The 24,465-nt window shown below is 30.3% G+C and overlaps 1 protein-coding gene across 6 annotated transcripts in view; it reads left to right on the top strand.

The window, feature by feature from the left end:
• The window catches only part of LOC127069667 (caveolin-3-like), a 227,283-nt gene that overhangs the window by 142,613 nt on the left and 60,205 nt on the right, over positions 1-24,465 (top strand). The window contains exon 3 of one of the 6 annotated variants that reach the window (XR_007783659.1): positions 18,190-18,445. The exons of the other annotated variants lie outside the window; for them this stretch is intronic. The gene's annotated coding sequence lies outside the window, so the exon portion shown is untranslated. Of the gene's footprint in view, positions 1-18,189; positions 18,446-24,465 lie in introns of those variants that run through there. 6 annotated transcript variants of the gene reach the window in all.

Below are 24,465 nucleotides of genomic sequence, written 5' to 3' on the forward strand. Positions count from 1 at the left end.
AATATACTGTAAGTTTCTTTTCCTTCTGAAATTTCTGTCTCACGATGTAACTTGAAACGCGAAATATACATGGATATATATTTATGTGTATAACGTGTAATACTAGAACTAGGTCACCAGAATAATAGCATACTGTTTAAAATCGATGAAAATATTTGATACTACGGTCTTTTTTATAGAATGAATTCGTTCAATTTCAGATTGTCTTTTAATGCAAGATTGTAATAGTTTTACAGATTTCAACCAAACAATATTATATAATGTAAGATTAAATTCTAAGATTTTGATAGGAATGATCCATGTCGTATTAAAGATATTTATCGAATATATTTAGTAGCTCTGAATGATATTAACGATTTATATTAATGATTTATTAATGATTTATTTGTTTCAGAAAATGTCTGATAAAAATTTGTAAACGCCATAATCGAAGATCATACATTTTATTTACAATTTGTTGTCTTTGATATCAGATAATTTAAAACGTGCGATATATGTATGTATATATGTGTGTATGTAACATGAGATATTATAAAACCAGGTCACCTGAATAATAGAATATTGTTTAAAATCGATGAAAATGTTTGATACGAAATATCAATGGGCTTTCTTTCCAAGATGAATTTCAAGAAAATTATAATGGTACAGGAATTTCAATCAAGTAACTGATCTTCGTTAATTGATGATTCGTTAATAAGATTCTAAGATTTCAATGGGACTAACGAATACACTCTTTCTATTGTCCATTTATGTTCGCCAATGTCGATCGTATCGAACAAATATAAACATCACGTATGAAGGTCATCCCATGCTTTGTTTGGGACTTTCTATCGTGTGTGTGCATATGTGTGTGTGACATAATTTGGAACGCACACAATATACATAAGGATAGATAGAATTAACGCGAAAGAAGGATATCGTACGGTGATATATAAAAAAAGAGGAGCAGAAAAAAAATCGGGGAAAAAAAAGGAAAAGAAACAAAATAAAACAAAACAGAAGAAGTTTTAAGAGCGAGAAGAAGAAAAAGAAAAAGGAAAAAAGAATAAATAAAAAGAATAAAAAATTGAAGAGAACAGGAGAGAAAAAAGAAAGAGACAAAGACAGAGATCGAGACAGAGATCAAAAGAGAGAGAGAGATCGAGAGAGAGAGAAAGATCGAGAGAGAGAGAGAGAGAGAGAGAGGGAGAGAGGGAGAGAGAGAGAGAGAGAGAGGAAAACGTAGGAGGATAGGAAGAGAGATGGTTGTCATTTTGTGGGTCATGGCGATGACGTGTTCTCAAAGGGACTCGTGTGTAACGGGACAATTTGTGGGCTGCCGGTGGACGCTCTGGTGGGTGTTCGTATCGAAACAGTGGTGAAGAGAGAAGAAGAGAAGAGAACAGAAGAGAGGAGAGGAGAACAGAAGAAAAGAAAAGAAAAGAGAGAGAAGAGAACAGAAGAGGGTGAAGAGGCAGAGGGGGAGGTAAGGGGAGAACTAAACGAGGGTAATGTAGGTCAGTAAATGTATAGCCAGCACTTTCTCCGGACCGTTCGAAAACTGGCTTCGACGCGCGAACACCGTATATATTTTCTCTCTCTCTCTCTCTCTCTCTCTTTCTCTTTCTTTCTCTTTCTTATTCGTGTCTACGTGCACGAAGCACTTATTTCACGTTAACCGTGCTTCCTTGTCAGCGTACGAACGAAGAAACGAACGGACTAACGTAACGGGACGCACCCGAAACGGGTTCTCCTCTCGCGTATCATCGTCCTCGTCTCTCAGGAAACGTTTTTGGGACGTATCAAGGCCGAGAATTACGTGCTATATGTTTTTTCGAGGTTAATCTCAAGGATTCCTAGTTCTTTTTCTTTTCTTTTTTTTTTCGCTTACTTTATTCTTTATTTTCGTGTAGGTAAGTGAGTAAAGTATATACGTAGGTATGTATATATATATCGTATATATACATATATATATATATATATATATATATATATATATTGTAGGTAAGTATGTATGTATTTACTTATTTACGTAGATATTCTACGTAATCTACGATCGCTATCTCATATTACTTTTAGAGTTTTTCCTATTCTCCTTCTTTTTTTTTCTTTTTATATTATTAAAACGTGAGAAATAAATTATTATTTATGTAACTATTGTGAGAAAATGTAATACTGTATTATAGTATTATATATAATGTTATATATTAGTGTAGTATTATATGTTATGCTGTTATGTCATAGATATATTCTAATTTTTATTCTATATATATATGTGTGTGTATGTGTGTGTGTTATTATATTATATATTAAATTTGTATATGATAATAGTACAATATATATTGTATTTTTTTTTTTATATAAATAGTACTGATAATAATTATCGACCACATGCTCTTTTTTGATTTTAATATGCATTTGAAATATTCGACGATGATTTGTTTTTTCATATTAATATATATATATATATATATATATATATATATATATATATATCGAAACTTATTTAACTTTTTATCTCGACTTGAAATTTATTATATTATCATTTAATAATTTTACATAACAGAAGAAAATCTCTATATAAAAATAATTACTTCATTGTATTACGTGCTTCACGTAATTTTAAATATATTTATTTCATGTAATCATTGATGTACGATAAAATGAATAAGAAAAAACATAATTGTCATTGTCGTTTTATCGAATCGGCGTTTTTTTTTTTTCTTTCTGACGAGACGTATGCGACACGTAATGAGTAAACGTTGTAGAGAGTGAAATTGCAGCTTAGATCCGGTGACATAGAATTTGTTTACCGTTAGATCGTTCCTATCGACTGATGTCACGATCGAGATGAATAGACCTGAACGATTAGCGAGTCAAAATTCGACGAATTGACCCAAATTTGTGTCTCTCTCTCTCTCTCTCTTTCTCTCTCTCTTTCTTATAGACCCGGTAAAAAATGGACAGAAAAATTTAAGAACCATCGTGACGTGTCGACGTCTAACGGTGTCTATTTTTGTACGAGCGACCGAATTAGGCACAGGCCACGGTAATAGTACTGTTATTCTCAAATTCGTTAGAAGAGACAACGTAGATTCAATTTTCAAGGTCAAAGTCGAATTGTTCGCTCGTTAATCGGGGTCATATTCAGACGAGCTCGTTCTCCTTTTTTATTATTTCCTTTCTTTTTAATATCCTTTATTTCTTTTTTCCTTTACGGTGTCACGAAGCAAGATCACGTTCTTATTCGTAAAAAATCGTACGTGATAATGAGATTTTTGTTTTTCTTTTTAATTTTCGTTTTTATTTTATTTTATTTTATTGTTTTTTAAGGATTGGACCAGGGGTGGTTTGAAACCGCAAAGATTTATATTATTGTCGCTTGGGTAGTTTCATTCACGGTCGAAGAAATTTCATGAAGAAATTCAATGTTCTAGCGAGAGCTCTCTCGTGGAGAGTTAGTTAGAAAGGCGGCAGGGAGGCTAAGTGGCTCCGAGGAAAGTTAGAAGAAGAAAATAGCTGAGTGTGAGATAAGACCGATGTCGATGCATTACATTCGCAAACGCGACAAGGAATATTACGATGGGAGCGCGTGAAAGTTGGGCTCGTTTTGCTAGGAAGCCGACGACGATGACGATGACGACGACGACGACGACGACGACGACGACGACGACGACGACGACGACGACGACGTGTGTCGTTTCGTTTCGCTCCGTTTCCTTTTGTATTTCCTTGAAATTTTTCATTGCCCCTATTATATATCTTTTTATTTTGATTAACCAATCAATATAAAAAAAAAGAAAAAATAAATAAATAAAAAAGAGAGAAGAAAAAATTCAAAGACAAATTTTAATAACTAGTTTCTTCTTCTAATTCTTATACGACGTTAAATTATATTTTGAATTTATTTATTTATAAATTAATTTATTTATTATTCATATATAATAAAAAGAAAATCATATTTTAGATTCAAATACTCATGAAAATAAAGTTTGTATTCTGATGATTATTGCAAATATCGATTTTTACGATATTATCTTACGATATTATCACGAATAGGATGTATATGTGGGAAATACGGGAATCGTAAAAAGAACATTACAAATACTCGGAAGAATTTTATGTTCTTATAAGTTTTGAAGCACATAAATGTTTATGCATACGTATGACATATCGTATTACCCGGAGCAAATGTTAAATATGAGAAGATAATATATTATGTACGTTTTTCGCAGCGAACGTGTTAACTTCTATTAGCATAGTTAAGTAAGGTATACTTTAACTTTCTATTACACAATTTTTTTTCCGCATATTAAAAAATTTGTTCATAATCTTGTCTCATTTATTTTTCGTGATTTATTTTTCATATAAGCGTGAAACGTATAAATATTGATGTATAATTTAAAAGAAAAATTATATCGATAGGAATGAAATAAAATTGTTTACTATACATACATCAAACCAAATAACAATAAAACGTTCTAGATAAAAGTATATATGTTGTTGGATAATTTCAAACAAAAAGTTACAGATACCTTTCATATAAAATTGATTACTATAGCTCTATATATGTGTATAAATCAAATAATTTTTTTTTAAAAAAACGTAGATAAATTTCAAGTAACAAACAAACGTACGAATAGCATCGAAAACAAAATTATTTATTACATATCAAATAATAGTTATCTCAATAAATTATTACTTAATAATATTATTTATATTAGACATATATTAATATAAAAACAACATTTTAGAAAATAATAGATATCAAACGTACAATTTCAAACGCCTAAGATATCAATAGCATTGACACTAATCAGATTATCAATCTTACGATTAGATGCCGTTATTCGAATGTAGAACGATATGGATTTCAGGATCATTTTCGTGGTATTAGATAGATAGATAGATAGATAGTTCATTCATAGATAGATAGACGAGTACGAATATCTTGTATTGAATTATAATTTCAAATAGAAAGTTACCAATGAATTTCGCATAAAATTATTTATTACATATCTATCAAATAATGATTATTTCAAAATATTATTATTCGATACAATTTTTCGTATCGATTAAAATAAAATATCAAAAACTGATAGATATTCAAAGTATAATTTGAAACGTGAAGGTATCGATAACGAAGACACTAATCATATTGTCAATCTTACTATTAGATGCCGTTATTCGAATGTAGAACGATATGGATTTTAGGATCATTCTCGTGGTATTAGATAGATAGTTAGAAAAGTCTCTGACGTACGCGTATCAGTCGTTTGCTGAGAGAAAATCTAACGGTATCTACAAACGAAGGAGAGGTTTGCATCGTTGCGCTCGTGCGGCTGTATCTATGTATGTATGTTGCACGCATGTATGTATGTATGTCTATGTACGTCGCGTCGACGATATATTACGTCCTCTCGTTTCGTAATCCACCAGCAGTCCGTTTCATAACTGCAACGGATAGCGGTACACGATTAGCCGTGTCGTTCAAATGAATCGGGCCGAACTACGCGGGAAATTCAAATTTCCCGCGGCACTTTGCTGACCGTAAGATCATAGCAAAAGATTTCTAACAATTTTTTGTTTGTTTAATATCGTCAAATTTTTCAAAGTTTTTTTCAAAGTACTCTATAAAAGTATTATCTAATCGTACAGCTTGACAATTCCTTTAATGAAATCATATAGTAAATCGTATAGTAAATTATATTTAAATACTCTGTCATCTTTTCAATTCAATATTTTGTATATTGAAATATTATCAAAGCAATAAATTTATAGAAGATGTAACGATTTCTAAAGAAAAAATTAAATTAAATCTTATAAATTCATATAAAATGTTGAATTGCTAAGTTAAGGAAATTTTAATATACTGATATTTATATGAAAAAATAATGTTCTATTTGAACGAGTTAATATATCAATACGGATATAGAACGATGATATGTGCTTCTTTCAATCGTAAATTTAGTAACATCAATTTCGATTAAAACAAAAAATAAAAGAAAAGAAACAGTCAAGAATACAATATTTAATAAAAAAAAAAATAAATAAATAAATTCGATATAAATAAATATAACAAAGTATGAAACTTAGACATGATTGTATATAAATTTCAATTGAATTTTAATCCCAACTATGATTCACTTATCAAAATATTTAAAACACCAGTATATAAATTCTTTAAAAATCAATTGATTTGGATGAATTGTTAAAGAACAATAGTATCAAATCCAATCGATCGATAAATAACAGATAAATTTAAATATAATTAAAAATATGATACTTTCTCTTTTTTAGTTACGATTATACCAATCATTGAAATCAAAAGTTGCACATTATATATCGTAAATAATATCCATCTAAAATATTAACAAATTCATTGCTCCATTTGTAAAATCATCTTATCGTGATTTCTACATTTTGAAATCAAAAGAGAGAACGAAACAGAGAAAGAGATAGATAGATAGATAAATAGATAAAGATCCTTGAACAGTTTGTCAAGAGGTACAAGTTCAATGTAAGTTTCTCATGACGGTCTTTGAGATATTAGAAGGAGAGAAGGTTATATAGTTGAAACTTGATGATAGTAGAGGGGATGAGAAGGGAAGGGGTACGTTGACCGCCATAATTTGCCAGAGTCAAGCGCACTTTCACGTTACGTCCGTCCTGTCCTTTCTTTCACTGTCCCCACCCTCTTTCTCATTTTCATCCCACCTCTCAACGTCCATTTTTCTTTTTCTCTTTCTCCCTCTTTCTCCCTCCTCTCTCTCTTTCTCTCTCTCTCTCTCTCTACCTCTTTCTGTGTTTCTTTTTCTCTCTCTCTGATTCTCTAGCTCGTACAAAGAAAGTGTACATGTAACGCTTACATGACGAGGAGGATCGACGTAACACGCACACGTATGCACGTTGAACGATTCAGTCCTTTCGAATCGAATCGGTGAGGATATCGTTACATATTCGATCAATCCGCACGGTGTATCGATAAATTTCGTATTCTTTTTTTCATTGTCAATGTCGACGACGGATATATATATATATATATATGTGTGTGTATGTATGTATGTATTTGTTTATAGTATGTTTGTATAAAAATGAAAATTGTAAAAAAAAGAGGAAGAAGGAGAATAAGAGAAAGTATTATTTATTTGAAATACTATAGATATCGCAGCAAGATTATATATATATCTCATTTACATTGAGGAAATAATAATAGAAATATCGCTTAATAATGCACATGATCTGTATTGTTTAATTAATATACGCGGAAGAGATCTAGATACGGCTTACTATTATTAAATAACAAGAAAATAATTAGTAAAAGTATAGTAAAAGTCGGTCGATCTCAAAGATAATAATAATAACCAGTGTTTCTTTCTCAAGATGTTCTTTCGTAAAAAAAATCAGGATGTTTTACATGTGAATTATTTTATTTTGTATTATTAATTAATTAATTAATTAATTAATTATTTATTAGTATAGGTATATAGATTTATTATTTAAAAAAAATTATTATTCTTTTAAAGGAAAAAAAAGACACGAGGAAAAGAAGAAAATTTTTTTTCACATAAAACCAGAAATAACGGAGATATTCAGGTGGCCTGCTTTAAATGCCTCACCGTATATATATATATATATATATATATATATATATATATATATATATATTATTCAAACATATGCATATAAATATCTTTTAATTTACTATTTAAATAATTAAAATATGAAGTATATACTAAATTATATTTAGAAACGAAAGATATATCTAATTTCTCTTAATTAACCAAGCAGTTTGATCAAAAGTTTTCTCTCCCTCTCTCTCTTTCTCTTTCTCTCTCTCATTTCCGTCTTAATTACCATGACCCTCAGTTCCCTTCGTCGAACTTCTATTTACGCGAGATTTGAAGAGAACGTTAATTACGGAACACCGTTTCAGAGAAATCACGGTGAACAAGTTTAGAAAATCGCTGATCGATCTACACATATATCGATCGTCTTATTATCGTTTCTTCGTAGTCCAGTTTTTTTTTTTTTTCATATATATTTAGCGTTGAAAGGGTCGCTACTATTTTTGCTTTCTTAATTCTGGCATCTGATGGTCTATATTAGTCTATGGTCACTACAGTCTATACGATAATCTATACATAAAAGTGTATTTATCGATTAAGTATTTGCGTAAAAGGTCGGCATGTACTTACTTACTTACTTACTTACTTACTTACCTACGTACTTACATATGTATACATATTTGTATATATGTATGTATGTTATTATATATGTATGTAGAAAAAACTTGACGAGAAAATGTATTCGTTAACAGTTATTAATGACAACGACCTCTCTCTTTATCATCGAGCAATGATCATAACGATAAATCAAGCCCCATACATCTCTAATTATGCGTAAGGAAATGCAACGCGTATATTTTTCTTATTCGATTTTTATTTTCACTTTGATTACATACGATCCAGTATTAATGAATTTTGGGCGTTAGTTGGTGCGTCGTTAATTTCGTTTCTTTCTTTTTTCTTTTTTCTTCCTTTTCTTTTTCTTTTTTAAACATTTATTCACAATTTCTTTATACTTCATTAATATTGAGAGAGAGAGAGAGAGAGATTACGTAGTTAGAAATTAGGTCAGTAGTATATACCGCATTAGCTTTATTTCCTACGATACATATATAAGATATTTCTTAAAAGAAAATTTGCAAAAATACAGTCGTTCATTTTTGTAATGCATTTGGATCTATACGACACATAAATCTAAATACATTAGATATAACTTGGAATATTTATCGAAATAATTAAAAACTTTTCATTATGGAAACTTTGCATTCATAAAATTTCTTCGATAAATTAGTTTTTATTCAGAGCTGAAAAGAAATACAAATTTTTCATTAACTTCTGCAACATAATTAGACCTTAATTACCACGAATCTCAGTATACGTCGGATATATTATATTTTCGAATTTTTATCCGAATTTTTCATGAAATATATTACAAACAAAATACAGTGAATTTAAGAAAAGAAAGGAAAGAAAGAAAAAAGAAAAAAAAAGAGGAAACAAATCTACAATATTTCCATTAATTTTCATAATTCAATTACACCTATCAGTATCCCAAAGTTTATCAAAATATCATCGATTAACAAGAAATCACTCTTTACACAAAAAAAAATCTCCCAAAAAACTGCACTATTATTCTCTCCAATCTTCCAAATATTTTTCGAAGCTACTTTTCTTCCGCTTTAAAACGAAGTGTATGAAAAAAAGAAAGAAGAAAGAAAAGAATCAAATCTTTTACAAAAAAAGCTCTTTCTCTCTTTTCTTTCACGAATCATTTCGAATTCAGACTTTGATTTTTGATTTTTGATTTGGAGATGTCGATTCTTTTAAAGACAAAGAACGACGATGAGAGAGCGGTTGTGACGTAGTCGCTCCCTCGATCTCTTCTGGTCGACATTTTCAGAAACGTAGCGGTCTGCTCCACTTTGGTATTTTTAAACCTCGCGCCTTCCCTATCCCCTCCACCCCTTTCTGCCATTCCAACTCCTACCATTTCCATCCTTGTACTCTTTGCCTCTCCTTTTTCCAGCCATTGCCTCGCAATGTTTTCTTTCGGTCTACTTTCCGTGTCGCGAAGCGTTCTCTCATTCTCCTACGAAGTTGCACACGGTGGGGGATCCTCCGGTAAATATTTACAGTTAACATCGTTACATAATAAACGTATAGACGATCTCCGTGAAGCCGCTTTCACGGGCCAGTGGATCGCGACGGCTCAAGGCTTCCATCGGCCTTCTTTCTCTCTCTTTCTTTCTCTCTTTCTTTCTCTGCTTCTTCTCTTTTTCTTTCTCTGTCTCTCTGTCCTCATCTTTATGTTTCTTTATTTCTTTCTTTCTTTCTACGATATGACCGGTAATGGTCGGTTACGTTGTTACAGAATTGAGGCCAGAGCTTTCGAGTAAGAAATTTTCATGTAGAAATGTCAAACGTATCGTAAAAATTGATATATGTGTGTGTTTGTGTATGTGCGTAAGATTGTAGGGAGAAATATATAGTAATATAATAGATTATAGGGAGAGATATATAGTAAGTTAGTTCTTTTTAATTCGAAAGTGATTAATTACTTTTTGATCGGAAAAATAGAAAGAGAGAGAGAGAGAGAGAAATTAATGTGATATATAATTGATTTTAAGAATTATGAAAAATGAAAATATACTTTTCTTTTTTTAAGATTGTTATAATACTAACTATATCCATTTATGTATATCTTATAATTATCGTACATTGTATACTTACTATATATCTGTAAGCTGAAGAGAGAGAGAGAGAGAGAGAGAGAAATGAAGGTGGTTGATCTTAAGTATATCATATAAGCCTGTAAATTATAATAATTTTAGCAACGGTGAGAAACGAAAATATACATATATTTTTATTTAACATTGGTTTTTTCTTTTATTATCAAACAAACTATATCGATTTACGTTTACCTTATAATATCCGAATAAAAAGTAAATTAGGGTAAATTAATTTTTATCGACGATGAGAAAGATGATAATATTCTCTTCTTTTTTTCTAATCGTTCGATAGTGTCTTCATCAAGCAAACCAATAATATCCTTACAATCTTATAATGATTTTCATTGAATATCGTAAAAACTATTATAAAAACGTTTATAGAAGGATGCACTAATACTGATATTCAAAGATCTATAAAAAGCAGAAAAAAAAAGTAAAAAAAATTATAATTCGAATATCGATTTATTGTTAAAAAGGATATTACGACGACGTGTGTAATAACGTTTGAATATTTGCAATTATAAATGTCTGGATATAGGAATCGAAGGTGAACGTGGTTCGTGATACCTATGCGTTTTGAGTTATTTGGCATTGAAGGTAGCTCGCCATGAAAGGAGTTCAAACTGGGCGGGGAATAATAACGCCAGGTGTGTTTTTACCGCTCTCGAAAGAACGAAAACGTTAGTTCAATGTATGTATGTATGTATATAACTATTAACGATATCGTTATGAATCGTATTGTGGTGATAGATAGTGGTTATAGCGTGTTTCGAGGGGGGAGTAGTGGGGGATAGAGGAAGGGGGAAAAAGAAAAAAAAAATTCTAACATTACGTAAGACCTTACGATCGCATAATACGCCTGTAAATCCTGTTATCTACATATATGCAACGTTGTGTAATTTTTATGCGGTGAACCGTAGAGAGAACATTTGATTTGCCTCCGTCGTATCCTGCATTAGACACGTTTACACACACGAAACGATCCTGTTGTAATCTAACGCATTATGCCGTAATCCTTATCACGCTCGATTTTCTTCCATTGTCTATGCACGAATTTTAAACGACAAAGAATTCATTTCAAGTCGCTTCCCGTTCCAACGGGTCGACATTTTTCTACCTTTTTTATATTTGTTTTGTTTTTTTTTTCGCGTTTTCCTAACGCTCGTTAGAATGTTACAAAGATGTTATCTTAAAGCTGGGATGAATGGGAATTTTTTGTAGCTTCTCTATCAGTATTCCTTTAGTATACTTTAGATTTCGTTCTTAATTATCTTATTGTAGAATTTGTGTTTTTTTAGTGCCCACGTTAGTCTTTCCAGATAGTTTTATATTCTGTTTAAATTAATTTTTTGAGATGTTGATACGTTTTTCTAGTATGCTAGTTCTTCAATATTCTAGTCCCTGTGTTATAGAATTAACGTTTGGTTAGATAAAATTTTCTTAACATTTTCGAAACTATCGAATCTATTAGAATGACTATTAGATTATTAATTTTTCCTTTTCTACCTCATCGTTTTTATTATCTTATCTTTACTTCATCTTTACTTTACTTTTTTACGTTTACTGTGAAACAAAAATATATAGATTTTTAAAATAATCTAGAGAAGGCAAAAAAAAACAGAACGGTAAAAATACGGTTAATGAGACTTACGATTCTAACGAGCATCCAAGATCCGACTAATAAGTAATTTCTATTGTACTTAATGCTAAAATGCTAATCGACATTTAGTTCTTTTTTATTTTCTTTCAATTTCTTCTTCTTTTTCATTTTGTTCCATAGTTTTAGGCTTATTATAGTAATTTGTCGGTAATAATTAATTTATCTTAAAACTCGATTATTATCAAATGAAAATTGGCTGTAATTAATTTACTATGTTTAATTTTTTTCTTTTCTTTTTTTAATGAAATTAATATTAAACGAACTTGAAGATCTTCGAATAAACATGAATGCATGAATGATAATTTCAAAATTTAGAATTATCAATTTAATTTGATAATACTTACGTTCGACTATACGTGAATATACTTAAATCAACAAAGCCTTATGACAAGATATACAGTTAATTATTATAACAGATTTTGATAAGAGAATTACATATCTATTACGTTCAAATTCTACAAATATACAAACGTTCAATCTCTCACTCGTCGTCATCGTCATTAAATCATCGTCATTATCATTATTATTATTATTATCATCATTGCTATCTAACAATAATCGTTATTATCATTATTACTAATACTAGCATTGTCATAAGAAATAGTATTATCGTTATCATTATTATAGAATTATTGTCATTATTATTAATATCATTAGTGAGTACTCACTAGTGTGTGTAATCTTCTAAACATACTGATGATTAATATCTAAATAATCTAATCATTAGAACTAATGATTAGTCGTCATAAATTGGTAACCTTTAGCTCTTTCGTAGAATCTCTATCTACTTGTTTCAAATTTCGAAATAAGGTCTCTTGGATATTGTGAAATTACAAAATATAATATAAATATTTAAAGAATTATATACGTTTGCGTATTCATTACGAAAGAAAACTTATACAATTAATTATACATATGTGTGTGTGTACATGAATGTATCTGTTCGGTTCGTAATAAAAGTTTTCCATCTTTTATTTTTATTACAAATGATTACCATTTTTTAATGCACGTATAAGTGTATGTATGTATGTGTGTGTGTGTGTAAAAAACTGCAAAGAAAGAGTGAATAATCAAATTAATATCATGTATAAATCATGTATAAAATATGTATAAATCAACTGTTTATATATACGCATATATATATATATATATATATATATATATATATATATATATATACATATATATATACAATATATATCGAAAGATTAATATCTATAATAAACTTAATAATAAACTTAAAATCATAGTTGAAAAGAAAAGAAAGATAAAAGCATAAAGATATTGATTTTCGAAACGAAATTAATAAACGCTGCTATTTATTGCATCAATATTTTCATATATAAATACCTGTTCCATATATTAAACGAAATGATCAGTATTTATAATAAAACATTAATACAAGTAAACATAACTGATGCCAGCCAGGAAACTTAATTATTTACACCGACTGTCATGAAACATTCATTCATATCAATATTCTAATCGTTTATTATACAAAATAATCATTAATTATTAAAAATACCGACCAAATAAATACATAAATAAATATAAAAATAATTAATAACTATATATCCGTATCAAGAGAAACAGATAGAGAGAGAAATATTAATGATCATAATAAATCTAAAAGCAAAAAGCTAAAAGAAGAAAAAAGAAAAGAAAAGAACAAAATCAAGAAAAGAAAAGAAAAATAGCAAGGGAAAGAAATTAATACAAAGAAAAAGGAAAGAAATCTATGCCGATTGACATAATTGGTATAGGATGATTGGATTCGGTTCAGTAAGGTCAGAAAAATAAACTTCGATAAAAAGCAAGAAAGAGAAAGAAGAAGGAAAGAAAGACAGAAAGAGAAAGAGAGAGAGAGAGAGAAAAGGAATCACATCATGCCAATCGTCATCGGTAGCACACGGACGTATCGTTTACCGATCTGCCGTCTGCTCAGCCGTCAGTGGCTTTCCGCATTTCGATTATCCGTTCTTGGCGGAAGTATCTAGCGGAATCCTTATACCAACCGCTGGCATTGCTCTTACGGTGACTAAACCTCTAATCGCTTCCCGATAGTTTACATAACGTTCTTCGTGTTCAAGGATCTCTCCTCGGCCGTTACGAACGCCCGTCAAACGATACCATTTGTCTCTATACGTGCGAGCTATGCAAGACTCATAAGGCTCTCTCTCTCTCTCTCTCTCTCTCTCTCTCTCTGTCTTTCTCTCGTTTCCTATATATATATAGATATATCTGTCTCTATCTGTCTATCTATCTATCTATCTCTATCATTCTATATCTCTACGTCTATCTCTATTTCTCTCTCTCTCTCTCTCTCTCTCTCTCTCTTTTTCTGTCTCTAACTCTTTTTCTCTTTTAGAAGAGAAGGAAAAGTATCTCCAACTCGTTCTCTCTCTTTCTTTCTCTTTTTCTCTCTCTTTCTTTCTATTTGTCTCCTTTTATTGGCGATACAACTACGCAACGTTATGTACCGCGTTACGTATACGGTTGCTACGACCTTGCGTACCTGAAATTTATTGCATCGGATAAAAGCTCGATCGGTATAACGATCAACGACGTATCATTATTGGCTAGAAACGCAAAGTGTTCCGGTATCGGAAATCACGTCTCTTCTTTGATGGATTTTACTGGAACTCCGTTCGATTTCGTTATTTCCAAGATAATATGGATAAACGTTTGTAATATATATATGTATGTATGTATGTATGTATATGTATGTATATATAAATCTAATCGTATCAATGAATTTCATTATTTTTAACGATCGTACGGATAAACTTTCGTAATACAAAAATTTAATCGTATTAATAAAAATTTCACTAAGATGGTACAGATAAACTTACAAAAAATTTAATCGTATCGATGAAAGTTTCGTGATTTTTAAGATGATACAGATAAATGTACATCATACAAAAATTTAATCGTATCGATGAACACCGAGATTTTCGTGATAGAAAAGATAACTGTTCCTCAAACGTTCATCATTATTTTAACGAATTAATATTTTATATAATAGATATATACGTTCACGAATTATACAGAATTTATTGACTCAAGGGGGAACGTAATCTGGAAAGAAAAAAACGAGAAAAAGAAGAAAAAGAAAACAAAAAAGATAATAACAAATTTCTATCACATACGATGTAACATAACGTTACATTGTACGCATACGCACGTTACGTTATTTAAAATTCGATGCACGTTCGTTATACAAGGTTATTATTAATCAAATAGTACCACGTTTCAAAGTTGTAACATTGAGTAGATCGATCGAATAACAAATCTAATTGTTTTATTTATAAAAATGAAGAAACCGGTGGATCTGTCGTTAGTCGTCCTCGTCGCGCGCCAATGATCAAGGATCTATCATGGTACTTTCGTAAGCGATCCTCGTCTTCTTACGTCGAGTCGCGTTCGCGAGTTAACTATCCCGGTAACCGATAAATCGCGATTGGCCTTGATTCGAGAAGCACGACGACTCGCGAGGCACAGCAATCGAGAAATCGTATGGGGGAGGAGAGCGGGAGTTGTTAGCGATTGTAATAACAACTGAACAATTCTAACGGTCTTATAATGTGTCTGTGTATGTGTATGTGTATTCTGTATTATATCAGGTCGATCGTTGAGTCGATAGTTGAGTCGATCGTTGAATCGATTGAATCCGATCGTAACGGAGCCAACACCGGTTTTTGCACTTCGATGAACCATACGATATTTCATTTTGATGAACGCCTGTTGTATATACCATCGAATGTAACAGATTACGTTATTAAATTCATGAAAAATATTATTATCGATATTATCGTAGGCATTTCTATCTCGGTCAAATTAATATTCGAAGTATGAGTAAGTTATGTTAAATGATAAATGACGAATAAGAGAGTAGGTTTATAAAACGTTATCGATGGTTAAATCGTTGTTTAGTTTTGTCCTTCTACATTATATTATATAACATGTATATGCAATTATATATAAAATAATTTGTTCTTGTATAACACGTTCCCTACATAGCATGATACAAAATTTTCCATATTCTAAAAGGATTATATGCATAACATTATTTATTATCCTAATATAATGTCGTTCATTTAGTTATGGAATATTGAAAATATCGACATTACTAATTGACCAATCTAATACACTTTTATGTATTATCTACTTTTTGATATTCGTACAAAAAAAAAAATATATATATATAAATATTTTGTTCTCGTACAAATTGTTCTCTATATATAACACGGTAAAAATTTTCCATGTTTTCAAAGAGTTACACGTATAACATCAATCAGTCTAATTTAGCGTTGTTTTAATCAATTACAAAAATATCGAAAATCTCGGTATTGTCAATTGGCCGATCCAATACATATCCACGTATTATTTTTGTAATGTTCATCAAATAAGGAAGTTCATAAAAACAACTTGTTATCGTATAACACGAGTTCTCTTTTATAGAACAGTAAAAATATTTTCGTGTTAGAGGTTTATTATTTGTCTAACATTACCTACATGCATTACCTACTACATTTAGATCGATACCTTGGAAATATTCAAGAGAATGATTTTCATTATTATCAGAAAAGGTCGACGACGATGAAAACATCGTGATAACAAGTAATCCGCGAGGGCGTATTAGCACACGGTTGGATTACGTGTTCAGAGCCGAAGAACGAGCAAGTTTGCCACGCAACGAGGCCTTTTCTGGGCTCTCACCAATATACACACAGATATATACATATATACATATATATGTAGATATATACATATACTACTTTGTCTGGATCTGGGTCAATAGGTCACACGAGCGAGTTTCCCGTTTGCCCTCGACGCGCGCTCGCTAAGCTATTATAGTTATCGTATATATCGTATTTTGTGAACGTCACGGGTCTTGCTTTCATTCGAGATAAGGAATTGCCTACTTCTTTTTCTTTTTCTTTTTCTTCTTTTTCTTCTTCTTCTTCTTCTTCTTCTTCTTCTTCCTATTCTTCTTCCTTTTCTTTTTTCTATATCTTTTAGCAAGAGTGAACGTACGTTTTTTTTTGTATCGTTATCCTTGAAAAACGAAACGAGAAACAAATGAGAAAAATCGAGAGCGAGTTTCGAGGAAGAAAAAAAGAAAAAAGAGAATAAAAAGGAACGATTTTTCCTATAACACTTTCGTGGAAACTTCCTAAGAAGAGATGTGAGTTCTTCTAATAACAGTTGCCGCGAAACTTACAATGAATTACGACGATTTATAAGTGTGTATGTATATGTATGTATGTGTGTACGTACGTGCATAATATATCCTTGTACGCCTTTAAAATAATCTATCAAAGATTAGAGTCCTTGTCGAGAACGGATTGGCGAAGACATTGAAACGTTTACGTTCTTTTCAATGCTTTCCTACTTACTCTGTTATTTCTATTACGATATATATATATATATATATATATATATAGTTGATATTACTATCCTTCTCTTTCCTCAATTATTGACTTTGTGCCAAAGGCCAAGAAAGATAATAATTATTATTGACTCCTTCGATTCTTTGTTGGCTTTCTTGTATTTTATCGCATACTATTATGGAAATTATGAGACTTTTCTTTGATTAATTGAAATCACTAATTACGATAAGAAAAGAGTTCAGTTTGTGAACTCTTTTCAAGCAATCACTTTTATTTGTTTATTTATCCTTTCCTTTCTTTTTACTTGACAAAACAAACGTTAATAAAAAATGTTAATATATTTTACACGCACACACACACACACACACATGTATATACATTTATGTACACGAAATAGATATGTATTTGTGTACCATAATAATTACTTACTATGCAAGGATATTTCTGTACTTGCTAACGGAGCTCGTCGTTTTTCTAACGAGCAAATAATAGCTCTTTACGAGAAACGACGTTGAATCGTAAACCGACCATAAACCGACGATCTGCTTTTCATATACACGGAAAGGTTATAAAGAACTATTCCGCGGATTATTCTTTCACGATTATGAAATTCCTTTTTTATTTACGGTTCAGCTATTTTTTAATATTACTGAACATCGATATTAATGTTTACGGAAACGTCCCACGTTCGAGTCCTTCGATTTTCGTCAAAACTTTCTTTCGAATCGATTGAAAATTTTAATAGAAAAATCGTCGAAATAATATACGTCGATGACGATATCAAACGTGTGATATATGAATTATTAAATAAATATATAGATGAAATTGAAGTTTGTTTTAAATCGATCGAAAATTTTTAGAGAATGATCGTCGTCAATGTACAGACTCGAGTACGTCGATGACGACTTCAAAGGATGATGAGGTAACCGGTTAACGGATCGAAGCAAAGCGTTAAGCAACTAGGGGACTGGCACACTCTAGAACGGAATCCTGTCTCTCTCTTTCTTTCCAGGAGTCTCAGAAGACATTGCACCGCTTTCCTGCAATCATTACCGCAATTCTACGGACGTTGATTCTATGTGATCATTAGAAATTCCTCGAAGTCTCTTTGCTAATCTTCCTAAAACTTTTTCTTTTATACCTTTTACGGAAGAACTATGTATATATATACATATATATGTGTGTTATTAAATACGATACATACATATGTCATGTTACAGAAAAATGTCCAAAAAATTTTAACGGAGATAAAAATAAAATAAAATCATGTAGAACTGTAAGTACTATAAACGTTAACTTGATTTTTTTTCTTTTTTTTTTTTTAAATGGACTTGGGTCATTCAAAATAAACGGTTGTATATATATATATATATATATATATATATATATATATATATATATACACTATGTGCTCATGCGAATATATTTGATCGCTTTAACAACGATCTCAGATAAATATATGTATGTAAATTCTTTTTAATAATCATTGATTATCCCACTGTTAATTAACACCATCGTTGTTGGTTGTATTTCGATGTAAACATTTTTCAATGTAAATTATCGACTTAATGCGATACTAATCTATCCTCATATACTTCAATGATTCTGCATATTCTTTCATTTTCATATTTTAGTTCTATTTAAAGTATCAAAGTCATTCACGCATTTCTTGCGTTTTTAGTATGCTAACATTATGCTTATCGTAATTCATTGATGAGAAGATTCACAATAGGAATGTGATTATTATGAAAGAAACGATTTCGATGGAGGATATTAAATTTCTTTTTTCTTTCCTTTTTCTTTCCTTTTCTTTTCTTTTTTTTTTGTTTCGCACATTTTTCTCTTTTCTTAGACACTTGATTACCTCTTCGAAACGTCGATTATGTTCGAAAGACAACGCTGCAGGATGGTTAAGGTTATTTCTGTCGGCGCTGGTCGAGGCTAATGTAAGCATTGTAAACGTCAATTACAGCTTTTACGTAATACCTTAGAAACGGCGTTGATCAAATAGGATAATGTCGAGCTAGACGCGTCTGACGAAACATAACGAGCGCCGGCATTATTATCCTGCATTTTATTGTGAAACGACATAGAAACTCGTGTCAAATCGGTCTTAGAACTAACGCCTTATCGTATTTGTCGTGGATTTCTTATTTTTATTGTCTTGCCACGGAATCAAGTATTAAGTCTATAAAAATATGTTTTATTTTTTTTTTGTATTTTATTTTATTATGTTTTCTTTTTTTCATAACACGAATATTTTTCTATCACGAGTTTCGTGATAGCACGATATCTTTAAAATTTTCAGATCAATCGTTCTAACGCGTTATTCATTAGAAAACGATTTCGATGGAATATATCAAATCTTGAAGACTTTTCTACGACACGCTGTATTACAATGTTCTGTTAAAAAATAAAGTACACGTAGGTATAGAAAAATGCTGTTAAGTTATTTTAAAAATCAGTAATTCTTTATTTCACGAGACATTTTAAGTTAATTTCGTTCAGATTGTAAAGTAATAGACCTATGATTTTTTGACTCACCCTGTATATATACGAATACACATGTATATAATATATCTATACATATAAATAGATATATCGATTTATTCAAAATCGTTTGAAAGTGCTCAATCGCATACCAACGATAGAAATATAATCAAATTTTGTTATCGTTCGTACCGTTTCATTTATTTAAAAATTCTCTTTTTTTTCAAAAAGAAAAAAGAAAAAAAGAAGAAGAGAAAAGACAGAAAAAATAACGAGCACGAATCAATTTGTGCGAAACGATCAATTATCGTTAGTTTTCAAATTTCAAGAGCAAGCATTTAGAGTCGTATAATATATAAATACATAGTACTACACTATGTTTGAAAGATGAGGAACCATAATCTCGGGCATATTAGGTTCCATAACAAGACGTATACGAGGGGCATAATATATTCTAGCAATTCTCGCACACGCCTCAGTGATTTTCATCTCTTTATATTGTATATACTAACGCACCAAGTACAGTATCACGAATGCTATGTGACTGTCAGAATTTCAGTTAGAAGAAAGAAAGATAGATAAAGATAGAGAGAGAGAGAGAGAGAGAAAAAGAGAGAGAGAATATTCACCGTTAGTCATCGTACTCGGGCTAAATGTTAGAATCGAGAAAACGGTTAGACCTCGATCCTTTCTTCCTCGAATATAAGATGTAAATATATACATATATGTGTATATATATATTATATATATATAAGGTTTTTCAAAAATATCAAATTTACACGTAGATATATCGTAGATACACACATGTGATGATACGTGTCTATGATAATTTCTAATTCAATATAATTTCCTATAATTTTATTCTGAATCATAGAAAATTATTTTTACGTCGTGTAAGTTTTAAAAAGATAAATTAAAATATATTTAAATCGATTGTCGAGATGTTGATTAATTTATATATATATTTAAAATTTCGAGTATGAATGAATAAATTATAAAAAAAAAGAAAAAAAAAGAAAAGAAACAAGGAACTACACGATAAAGGTATACGTACAAATTTAAGAAAATTAGCTGTTTTCTTACAGAACATCCATATTAATTAACCTCCAGCTATGCAGCGGAGTTTTAGTTTACTTAAAAACTTGTTAAAAAGAATAACGAGTCTTTATGACTCTTTATGATTCTTTATGACTCTTTATGACTCTTAGTGACTCTTTATTATTTATATTATATATGTACATATATTATATTTCTTTACATTACATTATTATTATTATATATACACAAACACACATATATAATATTATTATATAATACTTCTTCACTATATATTATTATTATATCTATTTTATTATTTACACTTTCATACTCTCACACTTTTACAACATATATAATACTTATATACACAATACACTTATAATATCACATTTCTTTATTATATCGCTTCTTTTCTTAATTTATTATTTATATTATACCGTTCTTATTAGATACATACTTACATTATCCATAATCGTATTAATGGAAATAATTATTACATGAATAATGCGATACTTTGAAGGTTACGAGATTGTCCTAGTTTTTTTCCTTTCTTTTAAAAGCAAGTTATCGCTTTATATCCTTTGGCCCGGATACGGTCGACGACGTGCCACATCTTAACTTTGCTGGTAGCAAACCCGGGCGCGAACAAGCACGCGTGCGCGCGCGCACGCAATGTGGAGCAAAGGTGAGGCCTCTTTTATAAAAGCATGTTCGTTCGAAGTCGCGAGAAAACCTTCCTTTCGGATCGTCCGTCGCGTACGTACATAGTCAGATTACCGTTAAGCTACGCACTGATAGCTTCTTAAAAACGTGCTGGTAACTTGAGCGCATCGATTGTCGTTCTATATAGATAATAGAGCTCATAAATCGAGCGGATAATAAATCCCCTCGAATCATTCTTTTACAAACTTATTGAAATGAATTTATTCCAAAAATTGAAACGATATATTCTTTTCGTTCGAAAGAAATTTTCATTGATATAATTCGTTTGGACGGACATGGACACATAAAATGATGTATTTCAAATATTCGTACGGATAAGAAATTTCTTTAACAAATAGAATTAAGATGTAATCATTGCTATATCTTATTATTGTTTCTAATCTCGAAAAAAATTTTAAGTCTTTATAAATGATAAATTTGTGTAAATGGACTCTTTGCCCATTACATTCATTTTCTTTTTTTAAAAAAAAAGTGATTAATATCAAATGAATAATTTAATAACGAATTATAATTGATATAAGAAATTTGTTTATTTTATCGTCGAATATAATCGAAGAAATTGTGGCTACTGTGTGAATTATGTTTTCCAAGTAATGAATATATAAATTGTGCAATTTCATACTTCATAAGTTTGATGTATGATAGTCTAGATATAAAACATTGTACCTTTCGGTCATCCTTTGCAATATTTCAGAAGAAATTTAATTTTAAGCAGTAAATATCGATCGAATAATTTCATTTCAAAAAGAAAACGATTTATCAGATTAAGAAATAAAATATTTTCTTAATTTATTTTAGATCATAATATTATATAAATGAATTACGGAGTTCTTTTTTATAACAAGAGTTCTTAAGGAATATCATGAAAATTACATGAGAATAAAGAGAGGAATTAATGGTATTTGTTATTTATCTCTTATTTTAACGTCAGGTTACATCTCAATTACAAATTCAATCTATTCTTGAAAAGATTTAATTCGTTCAACGACTTCCCTTTCCGGTCATCGCACGAAAGATGGATACATATGATAGTTAGGGACAATGATCGCGAAAATTTATTCAAATAAGTTGAAGTTCATGGATCGTCGAATATTCGGTAGAGCTACATGTACATGTTTTGCATAATACGAAAATAATATATGTTTAAAATAATATGTATATAATACATACATATAAATAAAGAAATATAGTCAAAAGATTTGACGATAAAAACAGAAGTTTAATGATCAGACATATTATGAAAATTTAATACATAATAATATTTTTCAAATTATCATATATTAGATACGATTAGAAATATTTTTTTTTCGAAAATACGCCAATAGAATACCGAGATATTTAGCACGAGAAGATTGTTATGGGAGTCGGAAGCGACTATCGCGTGTCTTTTCTGTGGCGTCATGGTGACCATCGATTATTCCTTTAATTGATAAATTTACAAAATTAAATAATTACTATGACTTAAAGTCCAGTGTATCTATATAAGAATGTATAATTTGAAATAACACAAATATGTAGATGACAGTGTTGAGTAAAAAAGATGTAATGCAAACATTGATAATAATTGTTATTACAACTAACGCTTTTATATGTATATTTAACACGGTTTACACGTGTTAAGCTAACAAGCTTCTTTAAAAAATAATTTTTTAAAAGATTACTTAAATTTAAAACATCCTTGTATGAGAATGAAATTTTATTTTTATTATTATTTTGTATTCTGTGTTATTAAAAAAAAAAGAAGAAGAAAGAATACAAATTTTTATTCACGTTCGTTCACTTAAAAAAATGCGACGATTATTTTAAAATTATAAAAAATCTGCGAATCATTTTTTCCACTTCTTATCTTTCGAAACGAATCCATCATCGTTTGTTATTCATCGAGCAATAACATTTTACACACGACAAAAGACGATAAAGATTTTTCGTGTTATATAAAAGGGGGTTACTCGTAATGATTTTAATTATTCCTATTAAAAAGAAAAAGAAAAAGAAAAAGAAATATCGTAATTAAGTAATCAGTCGAAATAATCAACTTTTCTTCTTCTCTTTCTTTTCTTTTTTTTTTTTTTTTAATGGACATCCATATCCGTGGGTACGCGTGTATACGAATTTCTTATAATAACAGACAAGCTCATTGAATTTCATGATACCCATGAAATTTTGAAGATGTAGATATCGTAACTATGGCCGGTATTCATTGAGGTTTATATTTCGCTTTAACCTTTTCCAGTCTGGACGTAACGGCGAACGGTTACCGTTAGCGATCACGACTTGTTCCGATTCATTACCGATCTTTCGGATCGATCGATACTCGATCCACTTCGTGTCTTATATACACTCGCCCACACAAATTGTGTCTACCTTTGATACGGTACCTACCTCACGCCGCCGACAGAGCACGAGATCGAGACGAAGATAGGAAAGCACAAAGAGAGAGAGAGAAAGAGAGAGAGAGAGAGAGAGAGACGAAGCATGAAAGGTGGGTCTCTCTAATTCCGTTATGGGTACTGCATTCTTTCATCTAACGGTGAAGTTCGGCAATAATTTCACTGTTAAGCTTACATCACGTTTCATAATATCTTTTACGATGTGTGAACGAGTAATAATTTTAACGATACTCGATATTTGCATATTTTTTCTTTTTTTCTTCCTTTTTTAAATCTTTAACACATCTGATTTCAAACTACGATAGTTCGTACGTTTAATTTAATGAAATATAATGAATGATTATAAGTTAAGAATCGGTCGAATATTAATGTTTGTTAAGAGATAGAGATGTTATTTAAGAGATAGAGATAGTTTGTTAAGAGAATAGACAGATATTTTGAAGAAAAAATATTTTAGAGAAATATATATTTTAAAAGAAAAGAATATATATATAT

This window comes from Vespula vulgaris, chromosome 16 (genome assembly GCF_905475345.1).
Source record: "Vespula vulgaris chromosome 16, iyVesVulg1.1, whole genome shotgun sequence".
In the NCBI taxonomy this organism is placed as follows: domain Eukaryota; kingdom Metazoa; phylum Arthropoda; class Insecta; order Hymenoptera; family Vespidae; genus Vespula; species Vespula vulgaris.